We start from the raw sequence: 13,606 nt of genomic DNA on the forward strand, positions 1-13,606 counted from the left end.
AGGTACGTCCTAATTAGTTTTGCCAAACTGCTTAATGGAAATTTGCGTAAATGCTAAATATTTAAACACACATCAAGATACAACTGTTGGTTTGCTGGTGTAACGGATCACTTGGGTACCAGCTTGACTGTTTGTTGCAGTGCGGCCCACAAAAGGTGCAAGTGAAAAACAAGATGCCGTGACTCGGATTCGAACCGGGGTTGCTGAGGCCACAACGCAGAGTACTAACCACTATACCATCACGGCTGGCACAGAGCTGAGGTATCCTGACTGAGCCAGGCAACCTTCTGTGATCTGATTCTCAATGATTCTTTCGTTGCCTTCATGACTGTTCTCATATTTAAGGGAATTCTTGTTAACCATGTCATAGTTGGCAACAAAGAGCTCCAGTTGGTTTTTTTACGCTAAATAGAAGCCAATCTCGTTGTCGGCAGGATTCGAACCTGCGCGGGGAGACCCCAATAGATTTCGAGTCTATCGCCTTAACCACTCGGCCACGACAACCTTGGGTGACCTCAAATCTTTTAGGTACGTCTTGATTAGTCTTGCAAAAATGCTAAATTGAAATTTGCATAAATGGATATATAAATTGCATAAATTTGCACATATAGACACACAACAACAGACAGCTCTAAGCAGAATTGCAATTCCTTTTCATATGCTCAAGATAAGCCAATCTCGTTGTCGGCAGGATTCGAACATGCGCGGGGAGAGCCCAATAGATTTCGAGTCTATTGCCTTAACCACTCGGCCACGACAACAATCTTTTAGGTACGTCATGATTAGTCTTGCAAAACTGCTATATTGAACTCTGCATAAATGCTAAGTATATAGACACACAACAACATACGGCTCGCTGATCTAAACCGTATTCCAGTTCATTTTCACATGCTAAATAGAGGACAACCTCGTTGTCGGCAGGATTCGAACCTGCGCGGGGAGACCCCAATGGATTTCAAGTCTATCGCCTTAACCACTCGGCCACGACAACCTTGGGTGACCTCAAATCTTTTAGGTACGTCATGATTAGTCTTGCAAAACTGCTATATTGAACTCTGCATAACTGGTAAGTATATAGACACACAACAACATACAACTGGCGGCACGCGGATCTAAACAGAATTCCAGTTCCTATGCTAAATAGTGGCTAACCTCGTTGTCGGCAGGATTCGAACCTGCGCGGGGAGACCCCAATGGATTTCTAGTCCATCGCCTTAACCACTCGGCCACGACAACCTTGGGTGACCACAAATCTTTTAGGGATGTCTTAATTAGTCTTGCAAAAATGCTAAGTTGAAATTTGCATAAATGCTAAGTATATAGACACACAACAACATACAACTGGCGGCTCGCTGATCTAAACCGTATTCCAGTTCATTTTCACATGCTAAATAGAGGACAACCTCGTTGTCGGCAGGATTCGAACCTGCGCGGGGAGACCCCAATGGATTTCTAGTCCATCGCCTTAACCACTCGGCGACGACAACCACGAGTGGCCTCAAGCCTTCTAGGTACGTCCTAATTAGTTTTGCCAAACTGCTTAATGGAAATTTGCGTAAATGCTAAATATTTAAACACACATCAAGATACAACTGTTGGTTTGCTGGTGTAACGGATCACTTGGGTACCAGCTTGACTGTTTGTTGCAGTGCGGCCCACAAAAGGTGCAAGTGAAAAACAAGATGCCGTGACTCGGATTCGAACCGGGGTTGCTGAGGCCACAACGCAGAGTACTAACCACTATACCATCACGGCTGGCACAGAGCTGAGGTATCCTGACTGAGCCAGGCAACCTTCTGTGATCTGATTCTCAATGATTCTTTCGTTGCCTTCATGACTGTTCTCATATTTAAGGGAATTCTTGTTAACCATGTCATAGTTGGCAACAAAGAGCTCCAGTTGGTTTTTTTACGCTAAATAGAAGCCAATCTCGTTGTCGGCAGGATTCGAACCTGCGCGGGGAGACCCCAATAGATTTCGAGTCTATCGCCTTAACCACTCGGCCACGACAACCTTGGGTGACCTCAAATCTTTTAGGTACGTCTTGATTAGTCTTGCAAAAATGCTAAATTGAAATTTGCATAAATGGATATATAAATTGCATAAATTTGCACATATAGACACACAACAACAGACAGCTCTAAGCAGAATTGCAATTCCTTTTCATATGCTCAAGATAAGCCAATCTCGTTGTCGGCAGGATTCGAACATGCGCGGGGAGAGCCCAATAGATTTCGAGTCTATTGCCTTAACCACTCGGCCACGACAACAATCTTTTAGGTACGTCATGATTAGTCTTGCAAAACTGCTATATTGAACTCTGCATAAATGCTAAGTATATAGACACACAACAACATACGGCTCGCTGATCTAAACCGTATTCCAGTTCATTTTCACATGCTAAATAGAGGACAACCTCGTTGTCGGCAGGATTCGAACCTGCGCGGGGAGACCCCAATGGATTTCAAGTCTATCGCCTTAACCACTCGGCCACGACAACCTTGGGTGACCTCAAATCTTTTAGGTACGTCATGATTAGTCTTGCAAAACTGCTATATTGAACTCTGCATAACTGGTAAGTATATAGACACACAACAACATACAACTGGCGGCACGCGGATCTAAACAGAATTCCAGTTCCTATGCTAAATAGTGGCTAACCTCGTTGTCGGCAGGATTCGAACCTGCGCGGGGAGACCCCAATGGATTTCTAGTCCATCGCCTTAACCACTCGGCCACGACAACCTTGGGTGACCACAAATCTTTTAGGGATGTCTTAATTAGTCTTGCAAAAATGCTAAGTTGAAATTTGCATAAATGCTAAGTATATAGACACACAACAACATACAACTGGCGGCTCGCTGATCTAAACCGTATTCCAGTTCATTTTCACATGCTAAATAGAGGACAACCTCGTTGTCGGCAGGATTCGAACCTGCGCGGGGAGACCCCAATGGATTTCTAGTCCATCGCCTTAACCACTCGGCCACGACAACCACGAGTGGCCTCACGCCTTCTAGGTACTTCCTAATTAGTTTTGCCAAACTGCTTAATGGAAATTTGCGTAAATGCTAAATATTTAAACACACATCAAGATACAACTGTTGGTTTGCTGGTGTAACGGATCACTTGGGTACCAGCTTGACTGTTTGTTGCAGTGCGGCCCACAAAAGGTGCAAGTGTAAAACAAGATGCCTTGACTCGGATTCGAACCAGGGTTGCTGAGGCCACAACGCAGAGTACTAACCACTATACCATCACGGCTGGCACAGAGCTGAGGTATCCTGACTGAGCCAGGCAACCTCCTGTGATCTGATTCTCAATGATTCTTTCGTTGCCTTCATGACTGTTCTCATATTTAAGGGAATTCTTGTTAACCATGTCATAGTTGGCAACAAAGAGCTCCAGTTGTTTTTTTTACGCTAAATAGAAGCCAATCTCGTTGTCAGCAGGATTCGAACCTGCGCGGGGAGACCCCAATAGATTTCGAGTCTATCGCCTTAACCACTCGGCCACGACAACCTTGGGTGACCTCAAATCTTTTAGGTACGTCTTGATTAGTCTTGCAAAAATGCTAAATTGAAATTTGCATAAATGGATATATAAATTGCATAAATTTGCACATATAGACACACAACAACAGACAGCTCTAAGCAGAATTGCAATTCCTTTTCATATGCTCAAGAGAAGCCAATCTCGTTGTCGGCAGGATTCGAACATGCGCAGGGAGAGCCCAATAGATTTCGAGTCTATTGCCTTAACCACTCGGCCACGACAACAATCTTTTAGGTACGTCATGATTAGTCTTGCAAAACTGCTATATTGAACTCTGCATAAATGCTAAGTATATAGACACACAACAACATACGGCTCGCTGATCTAAACCGTATTCCAGTTCATTTTCACATGCTAAATAGAGGACAACCTCGTTGTCGGCAGGATTCGAACCTGCGCGGGGAGACCCCAATGGATTTCTAGTCCATCGCCTTAACCACTCAGCCACGACAACCACGAGTGGCCTTAAGCCTTCTAGGTACGTCCTAATTAGTTTTGCCAAACTGCTTAATGGAAATTTGCGTAAATGCTAAATATTTAAACACACATCAAGATACAACTGTCAGCTTGGTGGTGAAACAGATCACTTGGGTACCAGCTTGACTGTTTGTTGCTGTGCGGCCCACAAAAGGTGCAAGTGTAAAACATGATGCCATGACCCGGATTCGAACCGGGGTTGCTGCGGCCACAACGCAGAGTACTAACCACTATACCATCACGGCTGGCACAGAGCTGAGGTATCCTGACTGAGCCAGGCAACCTCGTTGTCGGCAGGATTCGAACCTGCGCGGGGAGACCCCAATAGATTTCAAGTCTATCGCCTTAACCACTCGGCCACGACAACCTTGGGTGACCTCAAATCTTTTAGGTATGTCATGATTAGTCTTGCAAAAATGCTATATTGAAATGTGCATAAATGCTAAGCATATAGACACACAACAACATACAACTGGCGGCTCACTGATCGAAAGAGAATTCCAGTTCATTTTCACATGCTAAATGGAGGCCAAACTCGTTGTCGGCAGGATTCGAACCTGCGCGGGGAGAGCCCAATGGATTTCTAGTCCATCGCCTTAACCACTCAGCCACGACAACCACGAGTGGCCTTAAGCCTTCTAGGTACGTCCTAATTAGTTTTGCCAAACTGCTTAATGGCAATTTGCGTAAATGCTAAATATTTAAACACACATCAAGATACAACTGTTGGTTTGCTGGTGTAACGGATCACTTGGGTACCAGCTTGACTGTTTGTTGCTGTGCGGCCCACAAAAGCTGCAAGTGAAAAACAAGATGCCGTGACCCAGATTCGAACCGGGGTTGCTGCGGTCACAACGCAGAGTATATGTCCTGTGAGCTGATTCTTAATGGTGCTTTCATTGCCTTCACGATTGTTCTCATATTTAAGGGAATTCTTGTTAACCATGTCATAGTTGGCAACAAAGAGCAGTTTGTTTTTTTACGCCAAATACAAGTCAACCTCGTTGTCGGCAGGATTCTAACCTGCGCGGGGAGACCCAAGTAGATTTCAAGTCTATCGCCTTAACCACTCGGCCACAACAATCTTGGGTAAACACAAATCTTTTAGGTACCTCGTGATTAGTCTTGCATAAATGCTAAGCATATAGACACACAACAACATACAACTGGCGGCTCGCTGATCTAAAGAGAATTCCAGTTCCTTTTCATATGCTCAATAGAAGCCAAGCTTGTTGTCGGCAGGAGTCGAGCCAGCGCGGGGAGAGCCCAATGGATTTCTCGTCCATCGTCTTAAGCACTCGGCCACGACAACCACAGTTGGCTTCAAATTTTGTAGGTACGACCTAATTAGTTTTGCAAAACTGCTTAATGGAAATTTGCGTAAATGGTTAGTATATAGACACACAAATCCGTCAAACTGGCGGCTCGCTGATCTAAAAAGAATTTAGCTTGTGATTTATTTAACTTGGGGGGCCTTTTCAGCTCAAAATTCTGACAGTCGACCAGACAGTCTTTGGAGGGGAGGGGAAGATTGGAGCAATGGGAAAGAGAAAAGTCATGTAATTATAGGTCACATACAACCTGACCTCATGAAAGTTGAGGCTTCTCAGGTACCTAAATCTTATCACAGCTAAACATTGGTCGTCAACAAGGGTGGGATTTGAACCCACGCATGATGAGCACAATGTATTAGCAGTCCATCCCCTTAAACACACAAATCATTGAATTTCAAAGGAGGCGGATGGCCCAATTTGGTCAGATGATTAAAGAGAATTGAAAATGCAGCGTCACGACCTCACAACAGGAGAATCAAGCTAGATGCGTTTCAAGATTGTTGAAAAACGCTTTCGTTCAAGCAAATGTCAACTATTCAATTATGATTGTGTTTCACTTCTCCTTTAATCTGGTGTAGAATATTTCAGCCACTAGATGGAACCCTAACTCCACTATGGGTCAGCTGTCTCTTCAACTGGCTTCAGCTGGAGTGTTTCATAAACTCCATTACTGTCCTGATGTGCTATGAAAACAATGTCGCTCTACATGACTAGAGTATGTTAGTGAACAGTGTATGTGTGTGTGTGTGTGTGTGTGTGTGTGTGTGTGTGTGTGTGTGTTTAAAAGACAACGGACTGCTGACTCTAAATTCTCCTTGATTTCAAGGTGAACCCAACACCTTTTGCCTCAACAGGATGTGTCATCTCAGCTGGCACTTCCTGCTGCTTCGTTGCCATAAACGGAACAGGGTGTGAGAACAGCAGAAGACAACGTTCCAGATCATTTGGCTCACACAGGCCTGCAGGGGAAGAATGTGTTTTATTCCTTGCTTGCCATAAAGCACAGGATAGCTGAAAGTCTTCTATATATATATAGTCCTATTGCGAGTAGACCATCAGGTCATGACAAGCCCCCGGCTCTCGAATGGGGTGGCCTTCAAATTGCAAGTAACTGACAATATGATCCAGAACATGTTGAACTGCCGCCTTGATCCTGAGATTTGATTTAATCTGTTTTATATAAATGTGCCATTAATGTGATATGAGTGTAATAACCGGAAAGGACAACAAGCAGAAAATAGGAACCATTCCTTCATCTTTATTGAGAACTGCTGATGACAATCCTTTATCCCATATAGATGACTGACATTTTGGGGATCTTTAAAGTAACTAGTGAGATTTACTTTAGAAGTAATCTTAAATACCAAAAAACTGGATGTTTCTAAGTTCATTTTCCCCTGTTTTCGTATTTCCTAACTTTTTCTTGCGGATATTTCTCTTAACCTGCATTTCATTTGCACTCCGTTAAAAGAAAGCCTGCGTTAAAATTATCTGTCTCGGGATGTTCGTTTCTGCTTTTAAGTTTTGAAGCCATGGCAACCATTTTGATCTAAGAATCAGCTCAAGGTTTGTATCTTAGAATGAGTATTTTATTTATTTATTTTTATAAATCATAGCCCTTCATCTAGGATACATACATTTTATTGTTTCTTGACATATTCCTGGATTTGCTCAATCTAAAGTGGCAGTCTTCTAGGTGCTCCTACATTGTGAACATCCGCTTGTGTGTGTGTGTGTGTGTGTGTGTGTGTGTGTGTGTGTTTTTTTTAGCAGGGAGTGGAACACATGTTTTACACACAGCGCAGCACTGTTTGCTGCCATGGCCAACATACCGGCCCACACTGCTCTTCTCTCTCTGAACTTTGGCCAAGGATTAAAATAGCTCTCCTCGCTCTCAGGTCTTTACCATTGTGTTTGTGATACTCTTATGTAATTGGAACCTGCTGATCTTTGCTCACTCTTCATTGAGCCCGCTTTTTATCCCTGATTGCTTGGACCTCTCTTTGACTGAGAACACTGTAATTAAAGAGCTAGGTGGTCAGTCCCAGAGAGAATGGATAAAAATTTCGGACAACTCGTCCTTGGTGTTGGATCTTATTCTTTGACTTTAACTTTGTAAACTTTAACTTTTGATTCAAACGCACGTGCAGAGCTGAATGGATTATCAGTCTTTTTGGAAACTGAACATGTAAGATAAGACACAGTAAATCACCGGGATTACACAATGGATTAGAAGTCCATCGCCTTAACCACTCGGCCACCTCGTCCCACAGTAGCTGCTGTTGGGTCTTTTTCAAAACTGAACATGTATTGATAACACAGACATCAACATAAGACACAGTAAGTCCAAAGCAGCACCAAGCCAAAAAGGATGGGATTCAAAAGTATGCGTGCAGAGCACAATGGATTATCAGTCTTTTTGGAAACTGAACGACACAGTAAGTCGTCGTCCAGCGCAAGTCAAAAACAGCCCCGTGCCGACGAGGATGGGATTCGAACCCACGCGTGCAGAGCACAATGGATTAGCAGTCCATCGCCTTAACCACTCGGCCACCTCGTCCCATTGGGTCGTTTTCAAAACTGAACACGTATTGATAACACAGACATCTTCTCAAGAAGTTAAAGAACCATCCTTTGCCCCAGAGGATGTGATTCAAAACCATGCATGCACAGAACAACATATTAGCAGTCCATTGCCTTTACGACCCAAGCACCTCTTCCCAGCTATTGTTGCTGTTTGGTCTTTTTGAAAACTTAACATTTAACAAGACACCATCCAGCATAGGTCCAAAGCAGCACTAAGACAAAAAGGATGGGATTCAAATTTAGGCGTGCAGAGCACAATGGATTATCAGTCTTTTTGGAAACTGAACATGCAATAATAAGACAGAGTAAGTCATCGTCCAGCGCAAGTCAAAAACAGCCCTGTGCCGACGAGGATGGGATTCGAACCCACGCGTGCAGAGCACAATGGATTAGCAGTCCATCGCCTTAACCACTCGGCCACCTCGTCCCGCAGTTGCTGCTGTTTGGTCTTTTTGAAAACTTAACATTTAACAAGACACCATCCAGGATAGGTCCAAAGCAGCACCAAGCCAAAAAGGATGGGATTCAAATTTAGGTGTGCAGAGCACAGTGGATTATCAGTCTTTTTGGAAACTGAACGACACAGTAAGTCATCGTCCAGCGCAAGTCAAAAACAGCCCCGTGCCGACGAGGATGGGATTCGAACCCACGCGTGCAGAGCACAATGGATTAGCAGTCCATCGCCTTTAACCACTCGGCCACCTCGTCCCGTTGGGTCTTTTTTCAAAACTGAACACGTATTGATAACACAGACATCTTCTCAAGAAGTTAAAGAACCATCCTTTGCCCCAGAGGATGTGATTCAAAACCATGCATGCACAGAACAACATATTAGCAGTCCATCGCTTTTTACGACCCAAGCACCTCTTCTCAGCTATTGTTGCTGTTTGGTCTTTTTGAAAACTTAACATTTAACAAGACACCATCCAGCATAGGTCCAAAGCAGCACTAAGACAAATAGGATGGGATTCAAATTTAGGCGTGCAGAGCACAATGGATTATCAGTCTTTTTGGAAACTGAACATGCAATAATAAGACAGAGTAAGTCATCGTCCAGCGCAAGTCAAAAACAGCCCTGTGCCGACGAGGATGGGATTCGAACCCACGCGTGCTGAGCACAATGGATTAGCAGTCCATCGCCTTAACCACTCGGCCACCTCGTCCCACAGTTGCTGCTGTTTGGTCTTTTGGAAAACTTAACATTGAACAAGACACCATCCAGCAAAGGTCCAAAGCAGCACCAAGCCAAAAAGGATGGGATCCAAAAGTACGCGTGCACAGCACAATGGATTATCAGTCTTTTTGGAAATTGAACGACACAGTAAGTCATTGTCCAGCGTAAGTCAAAAACAGCCCCGTGCCGACAGCCCCATGCCGACGAGGATGGGATTCGAACCCACGCGTGCAGAGCACAATGGATTAGCAGTCCATCGCCTTAACCACTCGGCCACCTCGTCCCGTTGGGTCTTTTGCAAAACTGAACACGTATTGATAACACAGACATCTTCTCAAGAAGTTAAAGAACCATCCTTTGCCTCAGAGGATGTGATTCAAAACCATGCATGCACAGAACAACATATTAGCAGTCCATTGCCTTTACGACCCAAGCACCTCTTCCCAGCTATTGTTGCTGTTCTCTTCTCAAAAGTTAAAGAACCATCCATTGCCCCAGATTCGAACCGGGGTTGCTGCGGCCACAACGCAGAGTACTAACCACTATACGATCACGGCTGGCACAGAGCTCAGGTATACTGACTTAGCAAGGCAACCTCCTGTGATCTAAGTCCTGATTAGTTGAGCTAAATTGTCAAATGGAACTTTGCGGAATTGCTAAATATATAAACACACAACAACATACAACTGGCGGCTCGCTGATCTGAAAAGAACTCCAGTTTCGATTCTCATTTTTTCTGAGATCGTGCATCCCTATCATCCAGCGTAGGTCATAAACAGCTGTGGGCGGACGAGGATGGGAACCCACATGTGCAGAGCACAACGGCTAAGTAGTCCATCGTCTTCACCACTCAGCCGAATTGTCCCAGCTGTCGGCAAAAACTGAAAACTGAACATCTAATCATAAAAGATCCGAAAAATGAGAGAACATCCAGAGTAGGTCAAAAACTCCTCCATCTTTTACAAGCCATTGGAGCTCAAGGCAAAGTAAATATTTAAACATTCTCATCAGTATGTTCAGTCATTCATAATGTGCTTTGGTCATTTGTCATTTATAGAAAAGTGTTTCCAGCATCTTGGCAGATGAAAATATGAGAAGCTGCTCTCACAATCGTTGTCATTTTGGGCAGCTTTGGCAGTAAGAGACCGCCTACATTCATGAGCTTACAGTGTGTGTCGCTCTCTTCTGTAAAACCAGAGAGAGGGGAAAAAAAACAACCATGGATTTCATATGTGTGCGTGCGTGTGTGTGTATGTGCACGGCTGTCCGTGCATATCAGTCAGATTGTGCTGAGATTCAGCAGCTCCACTCGTCCTCTTCTCTCTTCACACATGCAGTGCATACAAACAGCTCGCAACCCACACACAGTTACACACATACACACAGACAACAAAAAAGCCAGTAGTCGCCCACGCGCGCGCGCGCACGCACACACGCCCACGCAGTCAAACACAGAACAACAATGTGAAGGATAGTGAGCGAGCAGCGAGAGGCAGAGAGATGTGCTGATGGACGCAGCAGATCCACGTTTGTGATTGTCGCTAATTCAGATGGAAGACACCAGCACAGGAACACTATGGCATTTTAATTTAGCACCTGCAACTTGTACAGGTAACACAAATGTGACTGCACTGAAACCAGGATTCCGCTACGAAACAACACCCTCCTTCCCCAATAATCAGGCCGTACATCAAACCTCCTCGCCTCAGTTCCATCCAACCAAGAACCACTGCCGTGTGTGTCATTTTTAATGTGGGTGATATGTCAGTGAGTGTCGGCTTCCGGACAAAAAAAACAACATCAAACATAAGCAACCGTTCTGTCCTCTAAGTTGTCACTCACTGGGTTTCCCTCCAAAAGTGACAGAGGAGAGTTTCAAGAAACGTCTCTAAGAACAGGGCCAATTAATGTGGTTGTAATTACAAAGATAATCAGAATTAATTCATGGAAATTTTGGTTGACATCTTATCTGCGGATATACAGGACTGCCTCTCCGCAGTCAATTAGCATTTTGGATTAGCAGCCTCAACCACATGGCCACCTCATGCCTAATGCCACTGGGTCTTATGAAAAATTGGCCATCAATGGCATAGAATTTTCCCTTTTAGAACTAGTAGGCAACATCCTCATTATGTCTGAAACAGATGCTCACCACCAATGGATGGGATTCCAATCCATGCATGCAGAGCAACATTGCTTAAACCTTTATTGATTTGTTATTGGGCCTCATGAAAGACTACAGATGCATGACACAGAAGTATGGCCCAATTACCTTCCAAGTTTTTGCCTCCCTCCTAAAATAAAGCCACACAATGTAAGAAAGTTTCAACATGGTGTATCAGGGTAAGCTTATGGCAAAACTATAGGGACTGCAGGGAGGGGAAAAGCAATAGTGACAGCACTGTGATGGATGGAATACATTTGTTTGCCACCACTGGCTATGCTGTATAAAAGCTACAGGCTGGGGATGGCGACGGCATTAAATTGATTTCTGCACCGGCACTGGGGTCTGAACAAGAGGACACCTATGACAACGCACACATCAGGAGATGACAGAGGCAAAAGTAGCAGACATTTTTAAAGGAAGACAAAAAACAACAACTCCTGAATATGGTAAGAGTGTTCTGTGTAAAGGCAACCAGAGGTGTGGAAGCTTCCCATATCCAATTCTCAGTTCTTTTCAGTTTGAACCAGAACAGTTGAGTGCAGAGCAGAGAAGGTCCTTGTGGTATTTCACAGTCTCACTTTAAAGGGCTATTAATATAGCATTCCGCTGGGGCGCCAAACAATAATACTCTCCCAGTCATGTCTTCCCACACCACCATAATCCTGCACTAATTGCAGCAGCAGCGCTTGGATCTCTCTGAATGAGGCTGCGTTTACACCCAGCAGTGCAATGAACTGCCATAGTGCTGCGTGGCAGTGGGAGTCTTACTTAATTAAAGTAACAGCACCCATTGTGACATCGAGGACTGTCTTTTTTCATCATCAGTGTTTGATTATTGCTTGGCAGATGTCAAACGAGGACTGTCTTCATTTATTTCGTCTTAATAAATGAGGGAACCTTTTTCTTTTGCTGCACTGATTGTCTTAAAAATCACAAAGCAGGTCAGCAAAAGCTGGCACATAAACTAAACTAGTGCAATAAGCACATAAAGGACAACTATCACACTTAAAGTTGTAAAATTACTAAGTGCGTCACCAAAGGTTGAACATAATGCAGTTTACACTGGGAGAACTGCAAACTTAGCAAACTGCAAAGAAGTGAAGAAGTAGTACAGTAGACTGAGGACTGGGCAGCTGATCTCCTCTTATCTTCTACCTTAACCACGAAGAATTGCATTATTCCTAATTAAATAGTTCAATGGTGACTAATTCACGCTAAGTTAGTTCGGCTGAGAAACTGAGGCGCCACAAGGATGTGCACTCGCCCCATTTGTAATCCGCACAGTTCAAGTCTGCAGGCCCTTGTGTTTTACCTTCCCCCGAGATGGCAAAGGAGTCGTGTGCCTCCCATTGTTCCGTGAAACAGTTTGTCGGGAGGGAGACGAGGGGGTTGACAAGGCAACGGCAACAAGGATGAGAGCGCGTTTTCATGAAAACCGTAACAGAGGCATGGAAATCGAACAGGCTGCGTCATCCGGCCCCATAAATGAGTGTGGCTTCCGTGGAGGCAGTGGAAGTGGCACAGAAATTAACTATTCATGACGCCCGCCCCCCTCTATCACTCTTTCGTTCTTTCTCTCTCTCTTTGGCCTTATTCAGAGTGTTCTAATTAATCAGCCTTAAATAGATGGACAGACCTACATTACTGACACAACTCCTCATAAACCATCTACTATTTAATACACAGATGGCTACACAGGCTGCAGCAGGTTGGTGTGAGTGTGTGTGTGTGTGTCTAAGGCACAAAAATATCTTAATTATAAATAAACACATCACGAAGAACAGGAAGAAGAAGACACAATGCACAGGGTTGTTTTTTTTTCAAATTACAATTTCACCGCAAAGTTACAAAGCATTGTACTTGAAGACAAAGCGTAAATGTGAATTTTGTTCCACGTTAAACTTGTGAATTGTCTCGTACCTGGTAATGTATCACTTTGCTCAACAAGCTGTATGTGTAGCCGTAGCACATTATCACCTCCTAAAGTTGTCGCGCTAATGGATCAGCTGGCTCTTCACACATTCATCACTCACAGAGCAGCACTGAGATCTTGTCTGTGTTAACCGTCATCGCCTCCGATTTTGATTTCTTCATTATCAGCCTTTTTTTGTGCTTTCTGGAGGTCTTTTCAACCAGCAAGAGTCTTGTGTCTTTGTCCGGGTTTGGTGCGGGACAGTGATCACGTCTCGAAAACTGGGACAGTGAGTTGAGAGACACTAGAAAAGAAAAAAAATGCCACTACATTAACAAATGTGTTGCTAGTCTTGGTGCGTGGCTGTGGATGTTGATGACCACAAGCACACCTTCCTACTT

The 13,606-nt window shown here is 44.1% G+C and overlaps 22 non-coding genes across 22 annotated transcripts; all 22 read right to left on the minus strand.

Annotated features, from left to right (window-relative positions):
• Window positions 1-422: 422 nt before the first annotated feature.
• On the minus strand, window positions 423-504 carry trnas-cga (transfer RNA serine (anticodon CGA)). Its single transcript has one exon. It is a non-coding gene; the product is annotated as a tRNA-Ser (tRNA).
• Window positions 505-679: 175 nt separating this feature from the next.
• On the minus strand, window positions 680-761 carry trnas-cga (transfer RNA serine (anticodon CGA)). Its single transcript has one exon. It is a non-coding gene; the product is annotated as a tRNA-Ser (tRNA).
• Window positions 762-909: 148 nt separating this feature from the next.
• On the minus strand, window positions 910-991 carry trnas-uga (transfer RNA serine (anticodon UGA)). The gene has a single exon. It is a non-coding gene; the product is annotated as a tRNA-Ser (tRNA).
• Window positions 992-1,154: 163 nt separating this feature from the next.
• On the minus strand, window positions 1,155-1,236 carry trnas-aga (transfer RNA serine (anticodon AGA)). The gene has a single exon. It is a non-coding gene; the product is annotated as a tRNA-Ser (tRNA).
• A 169-nt stretch (window positions 1,237-1,405) lies between these two features.
• trnas-aga (transfer RNA serine (anticodon AGA)) lies at window positions 1,406-1,487 on the minus strand. Its single transcript has one exon. It is a non-coding gene; the product is annotated as a tRNA-Ser (tRNA).
• Window positions 1,488-1,931: 444 nt separating this feature from the next.
• On the minus strand, window positions 1,932-2,013 carry trnas-cga (transfer RNA serine (anticodon CGA)). Its single transcript has one exon. It is a non-coding gene; the product is annotated as a tRNA-Ser (tRNA).
• A 175-nt stretch (window positions 2,014-2,188) lies between these two features.
• trnas-cga (transfer RNA serine (anticodon CGA)) lies at window positions 2,189-2,270 on the minus strand. The gene has a single exon. It is a non-coding gene; the product is annotated as a tRNA-Ser (tRNA).
• Window positions 2,271-2,418: 148 nt separating this feature from the next.
• Window positions 2,419-2,500, minus strand: trnas-uga (transfer RNA serine (anticodon UGA)). Its single transcript has one exon. It is a non-coding gene; the product is annotated as a tRNA-Ser (tRNA).
• A 163-nt stretch (window positions 2,501-2,663) lies between these two features.
• Window positions 2,664-2,745, minus strand: trnas-aga (transfer RNA serine (anticodon AGA)). Its single transcript has one exon. It is a non-coding gene; the product is annotated as a tRNA-Ser (tRNA).
• A 169-nt stretch (window positions 2,746-2,914) lies between these two features.
• On the minus strand, window positions 2,915-2,996 carry trnas-aga (transfer RNA serine (anticodon AGA)). Its single transcript has one exon. It is a non-coding gene; the product is annotated as a tRNA-Ser (tRNA).
• A 444-nt stretch (window positions 2,997-3,440) lies between these two features.
• On the minus strand, window positions 3,441-3,522 carry trnas-cga (transfer RNA serine (anticodon CGA)). The gene has a single exon. It is a non-coding gene; the product is annotated as a tRNA-Ser (tRNA).
• A 175-nt stretch (window positions 3,523-3,697) lies between these two features.
• On the minus strand, window positions 3,698-3,779 carry trnas-cga (transfer RNA serine (anticodon CGA)). The gene has a single exon. It is a non-coding gene; the product is annotated as a tRNA-Ser (tRNA).
• A 148-nt stretch (window positions 3,780-3,927) lies between these two features.
• trnas-aga (transfer RNA serine (anticodon AGA)) lies at window positions 3,928-4,009 on the minus strand. Its single transcript has one exon. It is a non-coding gene; the product is annotated as a tRNA-Ser (tRNA).
• Window positions 4,010-4,205: 196 nt separating this feature from the next.
• Window positions 4,206-4,277, minus strand: trnah-gug (transfer RNA histidin (anticodon GUG)). The gene has a single exon. It is a non-coding gene; the product is annotated as a tRNA-His (tRNA).
• A 40-nt stretch (window positions 4,278-4,317) lies between these two features.
• On the minus strand, window positions 4,318-4,399 carry trnas-uga (transfer RNA serine (anticodon UGA)). Its single transcript has one exon. It is a non-coding gene; the product is annotated as a tRNA-Ser (tRNA).
• Window positions 4,400-4,568: 169 nt separating this feature from the next.
• On the minus strand, window positions 4,569-4,650 carry trnas-aga (transfer RNA serine (anticodon AGA)). The gene has a single exon. It is a non-coding gene; the product is annotated as a tRNA-Ser (tRNA).
• Window positions 4,651-5,034: 384 nt separating this feature from the next.
• trnas-uga (transfer RNA serine (anticodon UGA)) lies at window positions 5,035-5,116 on the minus strand. Its single transcript has one exon. It is a non-coding gene; the product is annotated as a tRNA-Ser (tRNA).
• A 2,728-nt stretch (window positions 5,117-7,844) lies between these two features.
• trnas-gcu (transfer RNA serine (anticodon GCU)) lies at window positions 7,845-7,926 on the minus strand. The gene has a single exon. It is a non-coding gene; the product is annotated as a tRNA-Ser (tRNA).
• Window positions 7,927-8,297: 371 nt separating this feature from the next.
• On the minus strand, window positions 8,298-8,379 carry trnas-gcu (transfer RNA serine (anticodon GCU)). The gene has a single exon. It is a non-coding gene; the product is annotated as a tRNA-Ser (tRNA).
• Window positions 8,380-8,577: 198 nt separating this feature from the next.
• On the minus strand, window positions 8,578-8,660 carry trnas-gcu (transfer RNA serine (anticodon GCU)). The gene has a single exon. It is a non-coding gene; the product is annotated as a tRNA-Ser (tRNA).
• Window positions 8,661-9,033: 373 nt separating this feature from the next.
• On the minus strand, window positions 9,034-9,115 carry trnas-gcu (transfer RNA serine (anticodon GCU)). Its single transcript has one exon. It is a non-coding gene; the product is annotated as a tRNA-Ser (tRNA).
• A 212-nt stretch (window positions 9,116-9,327) lies between these two features.
• Window positions 9,328-9,409, minus strand: trnas-gcu (transfer RNA serine (anticodon GCU)). The gene has a single exon. It is a non-coding gene; the product is annotated as a tRNA-Ser (tRNA).
• Window positions 9,410-13,606: the final 4,197 nt, after the last annotated feature.

The sequence above is a fragment of the Nelusetta ayraudi genome, unplaced genomic scaffold (genome assembly GCF_046127955.1).
Source record: "Nelusetta ayraudi isolate G7.1 ecotype Tasmania unplaced genomic scaffold, CSIRO-AGI_Nayr_v1 ptg000015l, whole genome shotgun sequence".
In the NCBI taxonomy this organism is placed as follows: domain Eukaryota; kingdom Metazoa; phylum Chordata; class Actinopteri; order Tetraodontiformes; family Monacanthidae; genus Nelusetta; species Nelusetta ayraudi.